We start from the raw sequence: 19,315 nt of genomic DNA on the forward strand, positions 1-19,315 counted from the left end.
GAGGGATTATTCAGCTGTAGAGAAACCTTGAAGAAAAGCAAGAGAAAACGAAAATGAAACTAAAACATAGGATTAAATGTGATTCATAAGAAACATGAATACACGTTTTAGAAAATAAATACATGCAAATGGACAGTGGTACAAGTGCAATAGCGTTGCTGGATCTGTAGCAGTGGGTTTTTGCTTTCATTTGAAAGTAATTTCAAACTGAGATCACAACGAGTGCATGACTTACTGTTTAATGTTAAGGATGCAACGGGGGGCATAACTTCATGCTCTTCTCTCATTGAAATCGTAACTTACGGTAACATGTTATATACTCAACTGTGCAGAATTGCGGGCTCTATAAAGTAGAGTTGAAAGGGTGAACATAAGACGTGTACTGTGTGAACTACACCCAAAAAAACGGACATACTCGGTAAGGCGCAATAGTAAAAACGAATTGGAGCTATTTGCTCCTTAGTGATATACTTTGCTTTTCCAGCTGTAAATATATATAACGCACACATCAGAAATCTATGTGATAACTATATGAAATACCAGGTATGCAACTAATAAGCTTGAGAAGGTAACTGCAAATTGAAGAGCAGCAGAGTAGTGAAGATGGTGGCATCACTTACTATTTTGACAGACGGAAGTCCCGCCCTCCTTACATACCATAGACCGGAAGGCCCACCTCACCTTCCGGTTACCCCCACCTTTGAACCGGAACTTCTCTCTTCTTCCCATCACCCCCAGGGTTACCCTTTGACCCTCCCTTGTCAGCCATCTTGGATGATATCGGCCATATTGGATGTCAGCCATCTTGGTTGATATCAACCATCTTGGATGTCAGCCATTTGTAAGGTCATAGGTCATCTGGTAAGATGGTAGCCATTTTGCTAGGGTGACATCCATCATGGTGAGGGTCCGAGGGTACCTCACCCTGCTGGTGTGGAGGTGTAATGTTTAATAGCATAAACTGTGTTTTTAAGGTTATATTGTTTTATGACACTGTTTTAGTAAATTAAAAAATACAAGTTTTAAATACACACATATATATATTAGGTTATAATGTTTTATGAAACTGTTTAAGTAAAATAAAAAAAAACAAGACTCAGTAAAATATGTGTCAATGTCAGTCTTTTATTGTGACCGATCTAAACATGACAACATGGTATCAGGTCAGAAGTAGACAGTGAGCTTAGATACTGACACGGGTGACCATTGATCTCCCATGCCCAACTGCTACAGCAGACAGGAAGAAACAGCTGAACTGTACTGCACAAGCAACACCCTCAACCTGTTTATTTGCAAGGGCAGCAACACAGATCATTGCTGTTTTGTCTAGCACAGTGTAGAAATTGGACTTGGTCATGATAGGGATGGTGTTTCCAAAAGAACTCTGGAGAACATTTTGAACAGCTGTAAAAGCAGGTACACTGGGCCGTGGATCTTTATACAGCATTCTCTTGAGCATGTTGGGGAGGGCATTTTCACAATATCCTCAACTAGCAATGTCACATTAGGATTACCAGTATCATACAAATCACCAAACTTGAGCTATTAGAGTGAGGATGGCATCTTCAAGCAGAGATTCCTCAAACATACGTATACATAAACCCACGGCAACAGGAGTTTTCTTTCTCTGAAAAAAAAAAATATAATGTCTTATTGCACCAAAAATGTACAGCATACACAAACAGAATTTTATGCATGTTTGTAAAACATCTTATAAGGCTTGTTATTTATAACCTTCTCAACTAATTGTATCATCTACACTTTCCAACAAGTCACTAAACCATCTCGAAGGTAGAGTGCATGTTTCTAAGCTATGCAAAAGAGATTTCACTTCTTTCTCAGTTTGTCTGGTGATGCATAGCCCACATAGGGCACGTGCAACACTTAACACAACATTTAGCAAGTGGGTGACACTTATTTTGTCACATATAAGAGCGACACTACTCCAGACACTCCCTTGCTCGTGATCTAAAGTTAGACAGAGATGCTGTGCTTGGCTGGGGTCACCTATCAGACAGGCCTCACACTTATCAACTAATTCACGGCCTATACAATGTTGTAACACTAGCGCAAAACTGCCCTTTATGGTGTGTGTCATCACTAGTGTTACATGATCATCATAGTTTTTACAAGTATATCTCGCAACTTCCCTGTCTGAATCAAAACTCTTGTGGGTTCTAGCAAGGCAAGAACAGAAGCATGCAATGTTCAATCTTGTTCGGGGTCTTAAAGAGTTGACAGAGGAATCAATATCACTTGTGTCAGGTACTCCATTATTCTAATGAAGAGAAAAGAAAATAACACTTAAAACTGTAATGAGTGTTGGTAAGTAAAGAAGTACACTATATACAGACTATACACAGTTGTAGGACCTCTATATTTACCTCTCTTTCCGTTGATGGTCCAACTCCACCATCAGTGTCTGAGGTTTTATCCTCACTGCCATGTTCATGGTCCTTGTCATCATCTTCAGACTCATCACCAGTGTTGACACCTTCATCTTCATCAGACATTGGGAGAGCATCCCTGGGGCTCAGAGGAGGAGCGCTGACACCACTCTTTTGATAAACATACAAAGAAGAAAACATGCATTTAAATTCACTTTGCATTGAAATTCATATATACACACATACGGCCTAACAGCATGTAAACACCGGCATAAGTTTAAAATTAATAATAATATTCTAAACACATTTTTAAAGTAAAATAAAGTGTTACCTCTTTTGGGTCCCTGTCTTCCGACCATCTTGATTTTGTGTTAGACGCACCTGCATCTTCATCAACAGTGCTAACTCCTTCATCTTCATCAGACATCTGGGCAGCTTCACCAGGACTCATGGGAGGTATTCCTACACGTCTGTTGATAAACATACAAAGAAGAAAACATGCATTTAAATTAACTTTTCATTGAAATTCATATATACACACATACAGTGAGGGAAAAAAGTATTTGATCCCCTGCTGATTTTGTACGATTGCCCACTGACAAAGAAATTATCAGTCTATAATTTTAATGGTAGGTGTATTTTAACAGTGAGAGACAGAATAACAACAAACAAATCCAGAAAAACGCATTTCAAAAAAGTTATAAATTGATTTGCATGTTAATGAAGGAAATAAGTATTTGACCCCTTCGACTTAGTACTTGGTGGCAAAACCCTTGATGGCAATCACAGAGGTCAGACGTTTATTGTAGTTGGCCACCAGGTTTGCACACATCTCAGGAGGGATTTTGTCCCACTCCTCTTTGCAGATCCTCTCCAAGTCATTAAGGTTGCGAGGCTGACGTTTGGCAACTCGAACCTTCAGCTCCCTCCACAGATTTTCTATGGGATTGAGGTCTGGAGACTGGCTAGGCCACTCCAGGACCTTAATGTGCTTCTTCTTGAGCCACTCCTTTGTTGCCTTGGCTGTGTGTTTTGGGTCATTGTCATGCTGGAATACCCATCCACGACCCATTTTCAATGCCCTGGCTGAGGGAAGGAGGTTCTCACCCAAGATTTGATGGTACATGGCCCCGTCCATCGTCCCTTTGATGTGGTGCAGTTGTCCTTTCCCCTTAGCAGAAAAACACCCCCAAAGCATAATGTTTCCACCTCCATGTTTGACGGTGGGGATGGTGTTCTCGGGGTCATTCCTCCTCCTCCAAACATGGTGAGTTGAGTTGATGCCAAAGAGCTTGATTTTGGTCTCATCTGACCACAACACTTTCACCCAGTTCTCCTCTGAATCATTCAGATGTTCATTGGCAAACTTCAGACGGGCCTGTACATGTGCTTTCTTGAGCAGGGGGACCTTGCGGGCGCTGCAGGATTTCAGTCCTTCACGGCATAGTGTGTTACCAATTGTTTTCTTGGTGACTATGGTCCCAGCTGCCTTGAGATCATTAACAAGATCCTCCCGTGTAGTTCTGGGCTGATTCCTCACCGTTCTCATGATCATTGAAACTCCACGAGCTGAGATCTTGTATGGAGCCCCAGACTGAGGGAGACTGACAATTATTTCGTGTTCCTTCCATTTGCGAATAATCACACCAACTGTTGTCACCTTCTCTCCAAACTGCTTGGCGATGGTCTTGTAGCCCATTCCAGCCTTGTGTAGGTCTACAATCTTGTCCCTGACATCCTTGGACAGCTCTTTGGTCTTGGCCATGGTGGAGAGTTTGGAATCTGATTGATTGATTGCTTCTGTGGACAGGTGTCTTTTATACAGGTAACGAGCTGAGATTAGGAGCTCTCCCTTTAAGAGAGTGCTCCTAATCTCAGCTTGTTACCTGTATAAAAGACACCTGGGAGCCAGAAATCATGCTGATTGATAGGGGATCAAATACTTATTTCCCTCATTAACATGCAAATAAATGTATAACTTTTTTGAAATGTGTTTTTCTGGATTTTTTTGTTGTTATTCTGTCTCTCACTGTTAAAATACACCTACCATTAAAATTATAGACTGATCATTTCTTTGTCAGTGGGCAAACATACAAAATCAGCAGGGGATCAAATACTTTTTTCCCTCACTGTACACCCTAACAGCATGTAAACACTGGCATAAGTTTAAAATTAATAATAATATTCTAAACACATTTTTTAAGTAAGTCTTTTGGGTCCATGTCTTCCATCCATCTTAATTTTGTGTTAGGTTTCCCTGCATCTTCATCAGCAGCGTGGTCGCTAGAGGGGGTCTTCTTAGCTGGTGTAGCCATAGTGCGCTATGGGGGTTTCCACCGGTTACCGCAGACCTGTTCTGTCCCGAACGGGTGACATGTTTTCTGTGTTTACCAACGTGCTCTACAGAGGAAGCAGGGTGTGGGCGGAGTTAGGGGGTGTGTATGGGGACACGTGGGTAAATGGGGGGCAGTGGCTCTACAGAGGAGGAGGAGTGTGGGCGGAGTTGGGTGTGTGTATGGGGGCCACGTGGGTACAGTCAGCATTTGTACCCATTAGGCTCGTGTCCATAACAAACATGTGATAACAATTTATCTCTCCAAACGGTCACCTCACCCAGTGTGTACACGTTGTTTTGAACGTGAGCCAATGACCATAGCACACATAGATACAGATGTCTGTGGGAGATAAACTTTATCGGAGTGAAATAGACACCCCAACATACCACCCCAACTGAATCCTGTAATGAGAACAACATTTTTGGCGGTTTCCTGGTATGTTATGTGGAATACAATTTTGTGTGATTCTTAGAAAAAATATGAAATACCATTTTGCCCCCCCCATAAATAAGCCGCTCCAAGCAGTTAATTTTACACATCCGATATAATGTATGAAGGGACACACTCTTCATAATGGCATCTGACTGGGGTGCATTTGATGAGGAAGAGCTAGTAAATGCGTTATCATGTATTGATGGTAAGAATGTTTTTTATAGTAATAGAGTTGGGTTTAAAAGTGTTAGTATATCATGCATAGTTCATGGTTTGTAAATTTAAGGTGAAACACTGGCCTTGGAGAGAACCAAGATATTACAGCACAGAATAACAGACCCGAGACTGTCGGGCCGAGCACCCCGCAGGGGACCACGGAGAGTGGAACTCACAACCCCCAACGCCTACGTCCCGAACAGCGCCTTCCAAACCGCAGGAGACACGTGTTCTGAAGATGGGCCAAAGCAATGTGCTTAATGCCCAGTTTTATTCAGATTTCATGGTATGCCATAGAACAAGTTGTTACATATTATGAATTAATTACATTTTCTAAAACATAATAATGTGTAAATTTATGGGACCAATGTTTGTTTTTTGATTTGACAGTTGTCAACGAGACCGTGTTTAACCCACATAACTACGCACTCCCCCACCCACCCCAAGTCACAGAGCAAACTTTGAATGGAGGTGTGTAACATTCACCGTATTTACCAATGTTATTATTATTATTATTATTATTATTATTATTATTATTATTATATTTTTTATTTTATCTAAATGTACTGAAAAGTCACTGTATAAAGTGTAATTGACATGTTTGTTTTATTATACAGTGAGGGAAAAAAGTATTTCAGTGATTGCAAAGCAGGACCAGGCCTGACCATGTGGGCTCTTCCTGGAGATAAACCCGGGACCTCTCACACCCAAAGCGAGAATCATACCCCTAGACCAACGAGCCAAGTTAACGGCGAGTGTCGCAGTTTCTGCTGGGCAAGCGCGTAACTGCTTGGGGCAGACCGGGAGACCTACGCTCACTGACTGATAGCATGCACTGTAGCGCTGACGTGTCTTTCCAGAACGGTAACCGTATCCCCAGTGAGACAGCACTGAGAACATGGTTCAGCAGGCCCGCAAACAACTGAAAAGAATTCCTCTCCTTGGGTGCAGCTCAGGTGTACACGTTCAGCAAAGGTCTCGATAACAAGCCGGCAAACCACATTTCGTCCTCCTCCTCCTCCTCAACAACAACAACGAACTTGTAAAATACACATTTTCTTTAAAGAAAACAAAACACACAGATGACAGTCTGATTTCCCATCAGCTAAACAGCCAACAGTATCTGAGGTCGAAAGACCTCCCTTGCACAGAGGAGCCTAGAAGCCAACCATTGAGAGAGAACGAACGCACGCTTCAGTGACTGCGATGCGGGGCCAAGCGGGCTCGTCCGGGAGTTGAAGCCAGGGCCTCTCGCACCCGAAGCGATAAACATACCCCTAGACAAACGAGCCAAGTTAACGAACGGTGTCGCAGTTTCTGCTGGGCAAGCTCGTAACTGCATGGGGTAGACCGGGAGACCTACGCTCACTGACTGATAGCATGGACTTTAGCGCTGAAGTGTCTTTCCAGAACGGTAACCGTATCCCCAGTGAGACAGCACTGAGAGCATGGTTCAGCAGGCCCGCAAACAACTGAAAAGAATGTCTCTCCTTTGGTGCAGCTCAGGTGTACACGTTCAACAAAGGTCTCCATAACAAGCCGGCAAACCACATTTCGTGCTCCTCCTCCTCCTCAACAACAACAACGAACTTGTAAAATACACATTTTCTTTAAAGAAAACAAAACACACAGATGACAGTCTGATTTCCCATCAGCTACACAGCCAACAGTATCTGAGGTCGAAAGACCTCCCTTGCACAGAGGAGCCCAAGAGCCAACCATTGAGAGAGAACGAACGAACGCTTCAGTAACTGCGATGCGGGGCCAAGCGGGCTCGTCCGGGAGTTGAAGCCAGGGCCTCTCGCACCCGAAGCGATAATCATACCCCTAGACAAACGAGCCAAGTTAACGAACGGTGTCGCAGTTTCTGCTGGGCAAGCGTGTAACTGCTTGGGGCAGACAGGGAGACCTACGCTCACTGACTGATAGCATGGACTGTAGCGCTGAAGTGTCTTTCCAGAACGGTAACCGTATCCCCAGTGAGACAGCACTGAGAGCATGGTTCAGCAGGCCCGCAAACAACTGAAAAGAATGTCTCTCCTTTGGTGCAGCTCAGGTGTACACGTTCAACAAAGGTCTCCATAACAAGCCGGCAAACCACATTTCGTGCTCCTCCTCCTCCTCAACAACACACTACATGTCCTCCTCCTCCTCAACAACAACAACAACAACGAACTTGTAAAATACACATTTTCTTTAAAGAACACAAAACACACAGATGACAGTCTGATTTCCCATCAGCTACACAGCCAACAGTATCTGAGGTCGAAAGACCTCCCTTGCACAGAGGAGCCCAGAAGCCAACCATTGAGAGAGAACGAACGAACGCTTCAGTGACTGCGATGCGGGGCCAAGCGGGCTCGTCCGGGAGTTGAAGCCAGGGCCTCTCGCACCCGAAGCGATAATCATACCCCTAGACAAACGAGCCAAGTTAACGAACAGTGTTGCAGTTTCTGCTGGGCAAGCGCGTAACTGCATGGGGTAGACCGGGAGACCTACGCTCACTGACTGATAGCATGGACTGTAGCGCTGAAGTGTCTTTCCAGAACGGTAACCGTATCCCCAGTGAGACAGCACTGAGAGCATGGTTCAGCAGGCCCGCAAACAACTGAAAAGAATGTCTCTCCTTTGGTGCAGCTCAGGTGTACACGTTCAACAAAGGTCTCCATAACAAGCCGGCAAACCAAATTTCGTCCTCCTCCTCCTCAACAACACACTACATGTCCTCCTCCTCCTCAACAACAACAACAACAACGAACTTGTAAAATACACATTTTCTTTAAAGAACACAAAACACACAGATGACAGTCTGATTTCCCATCAGCTACACAGCCAACAGTATCTGAGGTCGAAAGACCTCCCTTGCACAGAGGAGCCCAGAAGCCAACCATTGAGAGAGAACGAACGAACGCTTCAGTGACTGCGATGCGGGGCCAAGCGGGCTCGTCCGGGAGTTGAAGCCAGGGCCTCTCGCACCCGAAGCGATAATCATACCCCTAGACAAACGAGCCAAGTTAACGAACGGTGTCGCAGTTTCTGCTGGGCAAGCGCGTAACTGCTTGGGGCAGACAGGGAGACCTACGCTCACTGACTGATAGCATGGACTGTAGCGCTGAAGTGTCTTTCCAGAACGGTAACCGTATCCCCAGTGAGACAGCACTGAGAGCATGGTTCAGCAGGCCCGCAAACAACTGAAAAGAATGTCTCTCCTTTGGTGCAGCTCAGGTGTACACGTTCAACAAAGGTCTCCATAACAAGCCGGCAAACCACATTTCGTGCTCCTCCTCCTCCTCAACAACAACAACGAACTTGTAAAATACACATTTTCTTTAAAGAAAACAAAACACACAGATGACAGTCTGATTTCCCATCAGCTAAACAGCCAACAGTATCTGAGGTCGAAAGACTTCCCTTGCACAGAGGAGCCTAGAAGCCAACCATTGAGAGAGAACGAACGAACGCTTCAGTGACTGCGATGCGGGGCCAAGCGGGCTCGTCCGGGAGTTGAAGCCAGGGCCTCTCGCACCCGAAGCGAGAATCATACCCCTAGACCAACGAGCCAAGTTAACGGACATTGTCGCAGTTTCTGCTGGGCAAGCGCGTAACTGCTTGGGGCAGACCGGGAGACCTACGCTCACTGACTGATAGCATGGACTGTAGCGCTGACGTGTCTTTCCAGAACGGTAACCGTATCCCCAGTGAGACAGCACTGAGAGCATGGTTCAGCAGGCCCGCAAACAACTGAAAAGAATGTCTCTCCTTTGGTGCAGCTCAGGTGTACACGTTCAACAAAGGTCTCCATAACAAGCCGGCAAACCACATTTCGTGCTCCTCCTCCTCCTCAACAACAACAACGAACTTGTAAAATACACATTTTCTTTAAAGAAAACAAAACACACAGATGACAGTCTGATTTCCCATCAGCTACACAGCCAACAGTATCTGAGGTCGAAAGACCTCCCTTGCACAGAGGAGCCCAGAAGCCAACCATTGAGAGAGAACGAATGAACGCTTCAGTGACTGCGATGCAGGGACAAGCAGGCTCGTCCGGGAGTTGAAGCCAGGGCCTCTCGCACCCGAAGCGATAATCATACCCCTAGACAAACGAGCCAAGTTAACGAACGGTGTTGCAGTTTCTGCTGGGCAAGCGCGTAACTGCTTGGGGCAGACAGGGAGACCTACGCTCACTGACTGATAGCATGGACTGTAGCGCTGAAATGTCTTTCCAGAACGGTAACCGTATCCCCAGTGAGACAGCACTGAGAGCATGGTTCAGCAGGCCCGCAAACAACTGAAAAGAATGTCTCTCCTTTGGTGCAGCTCAGGTGTACACGTTCAACAAAGGTCTCCATAACAAGCCGGCAAACCACATTTCGTGCTCCTCCTCCTCAACAACAACAACGAACTTGTAAAATACACATTTTCTTTAAAGAAAACAAAACACACAGATGACAGTCTGATTTCCCATCAGCTAAACAGCCAACAGTATCTGAGGTCGAAAGACCTCCCTTGCACAGAGGAGCCTAGAAGCCAACCATTAAGAGAGAACGAACGAACGCTTCAGTGACTGCAATGCGGGGCCAAGCGGGCTCGTCTGGGAGTTGAAGCCAGGGCCTCTCGCACCTGAAGCAATAATCATACCCCTAAACCAACGAGCCAACCTAACGGACAGTGTTGCAGTTTCTGCTGGGCAAGCACGTAACTGCTTGGGGCAGACCGGGAGACCTACGCTCACTGACTGATAGCATGGACTGTAGCGCTGAAGTGTCTTTCCAGAACGGTAACCGTATCCCCAGTGAGACAGCACTGAGAGCATGGTTCAGCAGGCCCGCAAACAACTGAAAAGAATGTCTCTCCTTTGGTGCAGCTCAGGTGTACACGTTCAACAAAGGTCTCCATAACAAGCCGGCAAACCACATTTCGTGCTCCTCCTCCTCCTCAACAACAACAACGAACTTGTAAAATACACATTTTCTTTAAAGAAAACAAAACACACAGATGACAGTCTGATTTCCCATCAGCTACACAGCCAAAAGTATCTGAGGTCGAAAGACCTCCCTTGTGCAGAGGAGCCCAGAAGCCAACCGTCGAGAGAGAACGCACAAACACTTCAGTGACTGCAAAGCAGGGCCAAGCGGGCTCGTCCGGGAGTTGAACCCGGGACCTCTCGCACCCGAAGCGAGAATCATACCCCTAGACCAACGAGCCAAGCTAACGGACATTGTCGCAGTTTCTGCTGGGCAAGCGCGTAACTGCTTGGGGCAGACCGGGAGACCTACGCTCACTGACTGATAGCATGGACTGTAGCGCTGACGTGTCTTTCCAGAACGGTAACCCCATCCCCAGTGAGACAGCACTGAGAGCATGGTTCAGCAGGCCCGCAAACAACTGAAAAGAATGTCTCTCCTTTGGTGCAGCTCAGGTGTACACGTTCAACAAAGGTCTCCATAACAAGCCGGCAAACCACATTTCGTGCTCCTCCTCCTCCTCAACAACAACAACGAACTTGTAAAATACACATTTTCTTTAAAGAAAACAAAACACACAGATGACAGTCTGATTTCCCATCAGCTACACAGCCAATAGTACCTGAGGTCGAAAGACCTCCCTTGTGCAGAGGAGCCCAGAAGCCAACCGTCGAGAGAGAACGCACGAACACTTCAGTGACTGCAAAGCAGGGCCAAGCGGGCTCGTCCGGGAGTTGAACCCGGGACCTCTCGCACCCAAAGCGAGAATCATACCCCTAGACCAACGAGCCAAGCTAACAGACAGTGTTGCAGTTTCTGCTGGGCAAGCGCGTAACTGCTTGGGGCAGACAGGGAGACCTACGCTCACTGACTGATAGCATGGACTGTAGCGCTGACGTGTCTTTCCAGAACGGTAACCCCATCCCCAGTGAGACAGCACTGAGAGCATGGTTCAGCAGGCCCGCAAACAACTGAAAAGAATGTCTCTCCTTTGGTGCAGCTCAGGTGTACACGTTCAACAAAGGTCTCCATAACAAGCCGGCAAACCACATTTCGTGCTCCTCCTCCTCCTCAACAACAACAACGAACTTGTAAAATACACATTTTCTTTAAAGAAAACAAAACACACAGATGACAGTCTGATTTCCCATCAGCTACACAGCCAACAGTATCTGAGGTCGAAAGACCTCCCTTGCACAGAGGAGCCCAGAAGCCAACCATTGAGAGAGAACGAATGAACGCTTCAGTGACTGCGATGCAGGGACAAGCAGGCTCGTCCGGGAGTTGAAGCCAGGGCCTCTCGCACCCGAAGCGATAATCATACCCCTAGACAAACGAGCCAAGTTAACGAACGGTGTTGCAGTTTCTGCTGGGCAAGCGCGTAACTGCTTGGGGCAGACAGGGAGACCTACGCTCACTGACTGATAGCATGGACTGTAGCGCTGAAATGTCTTTCCAGAACGGTAACCGTATCCCCAGTGAGACAGCACTGAGAGCATGGTTCAGCAGGCCCGCAAACAACTGAAAAGAATGTCTCTCCTTTGGTGCAGCTCAGGTGTACACGTTCAACAAAGGTCTCCATAACAAGCCGGCAAACCACATTTCGTGCTCCTCCTCCTCAACAACAACAACGAACTTGTAAAATACACATTTTCTTTAAAGAAAACAAAACACACAGATGACAGTCTGATTTCCCATCAGCTAAACAGCCAACAGTATCTGAGGTCGAAAGACCTCCCTTGCACAGAGGAGCCTAGAAGCCAACCATTAAGAGAGAACGAACGAACGCTTCAGTGACTGCAATGCGGGGCCAAGCGGGCTCGTCTGGGAGTTGAAGCCAGGGCCTCTCGCACCTGAAGCAATAATCATACCCCTAAACCAACGAGCCAACCTAACGGACAGTGTTGCAGTTTCTGCTGGGCAAGCACGTAACTGCTTGGGGCAGACCGGGAGACCTACGCTCACTGACTGATAGCATGGACTGTAGCGCTGAAGTGTCTTTCCAGAACGGTAACCGTATCCCCAGTGAGACAGCACTGAGAGCATGGTTCAGCAGGCCCGCAAACAACTGAAAAGAATGTCTCTCCTTTGGTGCAGCTCAGGTGTACACGTTCAACAAAGGTCTCCATAACAAGCCGGCAAACCACATTTCGTGCTCCTCCTCCTCCTCAACAACAACAACGAACTTGTAAAATACACATTTTCTTTAAAGAAAACAAAACACACAGATGACAGTCTGATTTCCCATCAGCTACACAGCCAAAAGTATCTGAGGTCGAAAGACCTCCCTTGTGCAGAGGAGCCCAGAAGCCAACCGTCGAGAGAGAACGCACAAACACTTCAGTGACTGCAAAGCAGGGCCAAGCGGGCTCGTCCGGGAGTTGAACCCGGGACCTCTCGCACCCGAAGCGAGAATCATACCCCTAGACCAACGAGCCAAGCTAACGGACATTGTCGCAGTTTCTGCTGGGCAAGCGCGTAACTGCTTGGGGCAGACCGGGAGACCTACGCTCACTGACTGATAGCATGGACTGTAGCGCTGACGTGTCTTTCCAGAACGGTAACCCCATCCCCAGTGAGACAGCACTGAGAGTATGGTTCAGCAGGCCCGCAAACAACTGAAAAGAATGTCTCTCCTTTGGTGCAGCTCAGGTGTACACGTTCAACAAAGGTCTCCATAACAAGCCGGCAAACCACATTTCGTGCTCCTCCTCCTCCTCAACAACAACAACGAACTTGTAAAATACACATTTTCTTTAAAGAAAACAAAACACACAGATGACAGTCTGATTTCCCATCAGCTACACAGCCAATAGTATCTGAGGTCGAAAGACCTCCCTTGTGCAGAGGAGCCCAGAAGCCAACCGTCGAGAGAGAACGCACGAACACTTCAGTGACTGCAAAGCAGGGCCAAGCGGGCTCGTCCGGGAGTTGAACCCGGGACCTCTCGCACCCGAAGCAAGAATCATACCCCTAGACCAACGAGCCAAGCTAACGGACATTGTCGCAGTTTCTGCTGGGCAAGCGCGTAACTGCTTGGGGCAGACCGGGAGACCTACGCTCACTGACTGATAGCATGGACTGTAGCGCTGACGTGTCTTTCCAGAACGGTAACCCCATCCCCAGTGAGACAGCACTGAGAGCATGGTTCAGCAGGCCCGCAAACAACTGAAAAGAATGTCTCTCCTTTGGTGCAGCTCAGGTGTACACGTTCAACAAAGGTCTCCATAACAAGCCGGCAAACCACATTTCGTGCTCCTCCTCCTCCTCAACAACAACAACGAACTTGTAAAATACACATTTTCTTTAAAGAAAACAAAACACACAGATGACAGTCTGATTTCCCATCAGCTACACAGCCAATAGTACCTGAGGTCGAAAGACCTCCCTTGTGCAGAGGAGCCCAGAAGCCAACCGTCGAGAGAGAACAAACGAACACTTCAGTGACTGCAAAGCAGGGCCAAGCGGGCTCGTCCGGGAGTTGAACCCGGGACCTCTCGCACCCGAAGCGAGACTCATACCCCTAGACCAACGAGCCAAGCTAACAGACAGTGTTGCAGTTTCTGCTGGGCAAGCGCGTAACTGCTTGGGGCAGACCGGGAGACCTACGCTCACTGACTGATAGCATGGACTGTAGCGCTGAAGTGTCTTTCCAGAACGGTAACCGTATCCCCAGTGAGACAGCACTGAGAGCATGGTTCAGCAGGCCCGCAAACAACTGAAAAGAATGTCTCTCCTTTGGTGCAGCTCAGGTGTACACGTTCAACAAAGGTCTCCATAACAAGCCGGCAAACCACATTTCGTGCTCCTCCTCCTCAACAACAACAACGAACTTGTAAAATACACATTTTCTTTAAAGAAAACAAAACACACAGATGACAGTCTGATTTCCCATCAGCTACACAGCCAACAGTATCTGAGGTCGAAAGACCTCCCTTGCACAGAGGAGCCCAGAAGCCAACCATTGAAAGAGAACGAACGAACGCTTCAGTAACTGCGATGCGGGGCCAAGCGGGCTCGTCCGGGAGTTGAAGCCAGGGCCTCTCGCACCCGAAGCGATAATCATACCCCTAGACAAACGAGCCAAGTTAACGAACGGTGTTGCAGTTTCTGCTGGGCAAGCGCGTAACTGCATGGGGTAGACCGGGAGACCTACGCTCACTGACTGATAGCATGGACTGTAGCGCTGAAGTGTCTTTCCAGAACGGTAACCGTATCCCCAGTGAGACAGCACTGAGAGCATGGTTCAGCAGGCCCGCAAACAACTGAAAAGAATGTCTCTCCTTTGGTGCAGCTCAGGTGTACACGTTCAACAAAGGTCTCCATAACAAGCCGGCAAACCAAATTTCGTCCTCCTCCTCCTCAACAACACACTACATGTCCTCCTCCTCCTCAACAACAACAACAACAACGAACTTGTAAAATACACATTTTCTTTAAAGAACACAAAACACACAGATGACAGTCTGATTTCCCATCAGCTACACAGCCAACAGTATCTGAGGTCGAAAGACCTCCCTTGCACAGAGGAGCCCAGAAGCCAACCATTGAGAGAGAACGAACGAACGCTTCAGTGACTGCGATGCGGGGCCAAGCGGGCTCGTCCGGGAGTTGAAGCCAGGGCCTCTCGCACCCGAAGCGATAATCATACCCCTAGACAAACGAGCCAAGTTAACGAACGGTGTCGCAGTTTCTGCTGGGCAAGCGCGTAACTGCTTGGGGCAGACAGGGAGACCTACGCTCACTGACTGATAGCATGGACTGTAGCGCTGAAGTGTCTTTCCAGAACGGTAACCGTATCCCCAGTGAGACAGCACTGAGAGCATGGTTCAGCAGGCCCGCAAACAACTGAAAAGAATGTCTCTCCTTTGGTGCAGCTCAGGTGTACACGTTCAACAAAGGTCTCCATAACAAGCCGGCAAACCACATTTCGTGCTCCTCCTCCTCCTCAACAACAACAACGAACTTGTAAAATACACATTTTCTTTAAAGAAAACAAAACACACAGATGACAGTCTGATTTCCCATCAGCTACACAGCCAACAGTATCTGAGGTCGAAAGACCTCCCTTGTGCAGAGGAGCCCAGAAGCCAACCGTCGAGAGAGAACGCACGAACACTTCAGTGACTGCAAAGCAGGGCCAAGCGGGCTCGTCCGGGAGTTGAACCCGGGACCTCTCGCACCCGAAGCGATAATCATACCCCTAGACAAACGAGCCAAGTTAACGAACGGTGTTGCAGTTTCTGCTGGGCAAGCGCGTAACTGCTTGGGGCAGACAGGGAGACCTACGCTCACTGACTGATAGCATGGACTGTAGCGCTGACGTGTCTTTCCAGAACGGTAACCCCATCCCCAGTGAGACAGCACTGAGAGTATGGTTCAGCAGGCCCGCAAACAACTGAAAAGAATGTCTCTCCTTTGGTGCAGCTCAGGTGTACACGTTCAACAAAGGTCTCCATAACAAGCCGGCAAACCACATTTCGTGCTCCTCCTCCTCCTCAACAACAACAACGAACTTGTAAAATACACATTTTCTTTAAAGAAAACAAAACACACAGATGACAGTCTGATTTCCCATCAGCTACACAGCCAATAGTATCTGAGGTCGAAAGACCTCCCTTGTGCAGAGGAGCCCAGAAGCCAACCGTCGAGAGAGAACGCACGAACACTTCAGTGACTGCAAAGCAGGGCCAAGCGGGCTTGTCCGGGAGTTGAACCCGGGACCTCTCGCACCCGAAGCAAGAATCATACCCCTAGACCAACGAGCCAAGCTAACGGACATTGTCGCAGTTTCTGCTGGGCAAGCGCGTAACTGCTTGGGGCAGACCGGGAGACCTACGCTCACTGACTGATAGCATGGACTGTAGCGCTGACGTGTCTTTCCGGAACGGTAACCCCATCCCCAGTGAGACAGCACTGAGAGCATGGTTCAGCAGGCCCGCAAACAACTGAAAAGAATGTCTCTCCTTTGGTGCAGCTCAGGTGTACACGTTCAACAAAGGTCTCCATAACAAGCCGGCAAACCACATTTCGTGCTCCTCCTCCTCCTCAACAACAACAACGAACTTGTAAAATACACATTTTCTTTAAAGAAAACAAAACACACAGATGACAGTCTGATTTCCCATCAGCTACACAGCCAATAGTACCTGAGGTCGAAAGACCTCCCTTGTGCAGAGGAGCCCAGAAGCCAACCGTCGAGAGAGAACAAACGAACACTTCAGTGACTGCAAAGCAGGGCCAAGCGGGCTCGTCCGGGAGTTGAACCCGGGACCTCTCGCACCCGAAGCGAGAATCATACCCCTAGACCAACGAGCCAAGCTAACAGACAGTGTTGCAGTTTCTGCTGGGCAAGCGCGTAACTGCTTGGGGCAGACCGGGAGACCTACGCTCACTGACTGATAGCATGGACTGTAGCGCTGAAGTGTCTTTCCAGAACGGTAACCGTATCCCCAGTGAGACAGCACTGAGAGCATGGTTCAGCAGGCCCGCAAACAACTGAAAAGAATGTCTCTCCTTTGGTGCAGCTCAGGTGTACACGTTCAACAAAGGTCTCCATAACAAGCCGGCAAACCACATTTCGTGCTCCTCCTCCTCCTCAACAACAACAACGAACTTGTAAAATACACATTTTCTTTAAAGAAAACAATACACACAGATGACAGTCTGATTTCCCATCAGCTACACAGCCAACAGTATCTGAGGTCGAAAGACCTCCCTTGTGCAGAGGAGCCCAGAAGCCAACCGTCGAGAAAGAACGCACGAACACTTCAGTGACTGCAAAGCAGGGCCAAGCGGGCTCATCCGGGAGTTGAACCCGGGACCTCTCGCACCCGAAGCGAGAATCATACCCCTAGACCAACGAGCCAAGTTAATGGACATTGTCGCAGTTTCTGCTGGGCAAGCGCGTAAATGCTTGGGGCAGACCGGGAGACCTACGCTCACTGACTGATAGCATGGACTGTAGCGCTGAAGTGTCTTTCCAGAACGGTAACCGTATCCCCAGTGAGACAGCACTGAGAGCATGGTTCAGCAGGCCCGCAAACAACTGAAAAGAATGTCTCTCCTTTGGTGCAGCTCAGGTGTACACGTTCAACAAAGGTCTCCATAACAAGCCGGCAAACCAAATTTCGTCCTCCTCCTCCTCAACAACACACTACATGTCCTCCTCCTCCTCAACAACAACAACAACAACGAACTTGTAAAATACACATTTTCTTTAAAGAACACAAAACACACAGATGACAGTCTGATTTCCCATCAGCTACACAGCCAACAGTATCTGAGGTCGAAAGACCTCCCTTGCACAGAGGAGCCCAGAAGCCAACCATTGAGAGAGAACGAACGAACGCTTCAGTGACTGCGATGCGGGGCCAAGCGGGCTCGTCCGGGAGTTGAAGCCAGGGCCTCTCGCACCCGAAGCGATAATCATACCCCTAGACAAACGAGCCAAGTTAACGAACGGTGTCGCAGTTTCTGCTGGGCAAGCGCGTAACTGCTTGGGGCAGACAGGGAGACCTACGCTCACTGACTGATAGCATGGACTGTAGCGCTGAAGTGTCTTTCCAGAACGGTAACCGTATCCCCAGTGAGACAGCACTGAGAGCATGGTTCAGCAGGCCCGCAAACAACTGAAAAGAATGTCTCTCCTTTGGTGCAGCTCAGGTGTACACGTTCAACAAAGGTCTCCATAACAAGCCGGCAAACCACATTTCGTGCTCCTCCTCCTCCTCAACAACAACAACGAACTTGTAAAATACACATTTTCTTTAAAGAAAACAAAACACACAGATGACAGTCTGATTTCCCATCAGCTAAACAGCCAACAGTATCTGAGGTCGAAAGACTTCCCTTGCACAGAGGAGCCTAGAAGCCAACCATTGAGAGAGAACGAACGAACGCTTCAGTGACTGCGATGCGGGGCCAAGCGGGCTCGTCCGGGAGTTGAAGCCAGGGCCTCTCGCACCCGAAGCGAGAATCATACCCCTAGACCAACGAGCCAAGTTAACGGACATTGTCGCAGTTTCTGCTGGGCAAGCGCGTAACTGCTTGGGGCAGACCGGGAGACCTACGCTCACTGACTGATAGCATGGACTGTAGCGCTGACGTGTCTTTCCAGAACGGTAACCCCATCCCCAGTGAGACAGCACTGAGAGCATGGTTCAGCAGGCCCGCAAACAACTGAAAAGAATGTCTCTCCTTTGGTGCAGCTCAGGTGTACACGTTCAACAAAGGTCTCCATAACAAGCCGGCAAACCACATTTCGTGCTCCTCCTCCTCCTCAACAACAACAACGAACTTGTAAAATACACATTTTCTTTAAAGAAAACAAAACACACAGATGACAGTCTGATTTCCCATCAGCTACACAGCCAACAGTATCTGAGGTCGAAAGACCTCCCTTGCACAGAGGAGCCCAGAAGCCAACCATTGAGAGAGAACGAATGAACGCTTCAGTGACTGCGATGCAGGGACAAGCAGGCTCGTCCGGGAGTTGAAGCCAGGGCCTCTCGCACCCGAAGCGATAATCATACCCCTAGACAAACGAGCCAAGTTAACGAACGGTGTTGCAGTTTCTGCTGGGCAAGCGCGTAACTGCTTGGGGCAGACCGGGAGACCTACGCTCACTGACTGATAGCATGGACTGTAGCGCTGACGTGTCTTTCCAGAACGGTAACCCCATCCCCAGTGAGACAGCACTGAGAGCATGGTTCAGCAGGCCCGCAAACAACTGAAAAGAATGTCTCTCCTTTGGTGCAGCTCAGGTGTACACGTTCAACAAAGGTCTCCATAACAAGCCGGCAAACCACATTTCGTGCTCCTCCTCCTCCTCAACAACAACAACGAACTTGTAAAATACACATTTTCTTTAAAGAAAACAAAACACACAGATGACAGTCTGATTTCCCATCAGCTACACAGCCAATAGTACCTGAGGTCGAAAGACCTCCCTTGTGCAGAGGAGCCCAGAAGCCAA

The 19,315-nt window shown here is 48.0% G+C and overlaps 9 non-coding genes across 9 annotated transcripts; all 9 read right to left on the reverse strand.

Moving 5' to 3' along the window:
• Positions 1-10,507: 10,507 nt before the first annotated feature.
• Positions 10,508-10,579, reverse strand: trnap-cgg (transfer RNA proline (anticodon CGG)). The gene has a single exon. It is a non-coding gene; the product is annotated as a tRNA-Pro (tRNA).
• A 478-nt stretch (positions 10,580-11,057) lies between these two features.
• trnap-ugg (transfer RNA proline (anticodon UGG)) lies at positions 11,058-11,129 on the reverse strand. Its single transcript has one exon. It is a non-coding gene; the product is annotated as a tRNA-Pro (tRNA).
• Positions 11,130-12,704: 1,575 nt separating this feature from the next.
• On the reverse strand, positions 12,705-12,776 carry trnap-cgg (transfer RNA proline (anticodon CGG)). Its single transcript has one exon. It is a non-coding gene; the product is annotated as a tRNA-Pro (tRNA).
• A 478-nt stretch (positions 12,777-13,254) lies between these two features.
• Positions 13,255-13,326, reverse strand: trnap-cgg (transfer RNA proline (anticodon CGG)). The gene has a single exon. It is a non-coding gene; the product is annotated as a tRNA-Pro (tRNA).
• Positions 13,327-13,804: 478 nt separating this feature from the next.
• trnap-cgg (transfer RNA proline (anticodon CGG)) lies at positions 13,805-13,876 on the reverse strand. The gene has a single exon. It is a non-coding gene; the product is annotated as a tRNA-Pro (tRNA).
• A 1,608-nt stretch (positions 13,877-15,484) lies between these two features.
• Positions 15,485-15,556, reverse strand: trnap-cgg (transfer RNA proline (anticodon CGG)). Its single transcript has one exon. It is a non-coding gene; the product is annotated as a tRNA-Pro (tRNA).
• Positions 15,557-16,034: 478 nt separating this feature from the next.
• Positions 16,035-16,106, reverse strand: trnap-cgg (transfer RNA proline (anticodon CGG)). Its single transcript has one exon. It is a non-coding gene; the product is annotated as a tRNA-Pro (tRNA).
• Positions 16,107-16,584: 478 nt separating this feature from the next.
• On the reverse strand, positions 16,585-16,656 carry trnap-cgg (transfer RNA proline (anticodon CGG)). The gene has a single exon. It is a non-coding gene; the product is annotated as a tRNA-Pro (tRNA).
• A 478-nt stretch (positions 16,657-17,134) lies between these two features.
• Positions 17,135-17,206, reverse strand: trnap-cgg (transfer RNA proline (anticodon CGG)). Its single transcript has one exon. It is a non-coding gene; the product is annotated as a tRNA-Pro (tRNA).
• Between the last annotated feature and the right edge of the window lie 2,109 nt (positions 17,207-19,315).

This window comes from Amia ocellicauda, chromosome 2 (genome assembly GCF_036373705.1).
Source record: "Amia ocellicauda isolate fAmiCal2 chromosome 2, fAmiCal2.hap1, whole genome shotgun sequence".
NCBI lineage: Eukaryota > Metazoa > Chordata > Actinopteri > Amiiformes > Amiidae > Amia > Amia ocellicauda.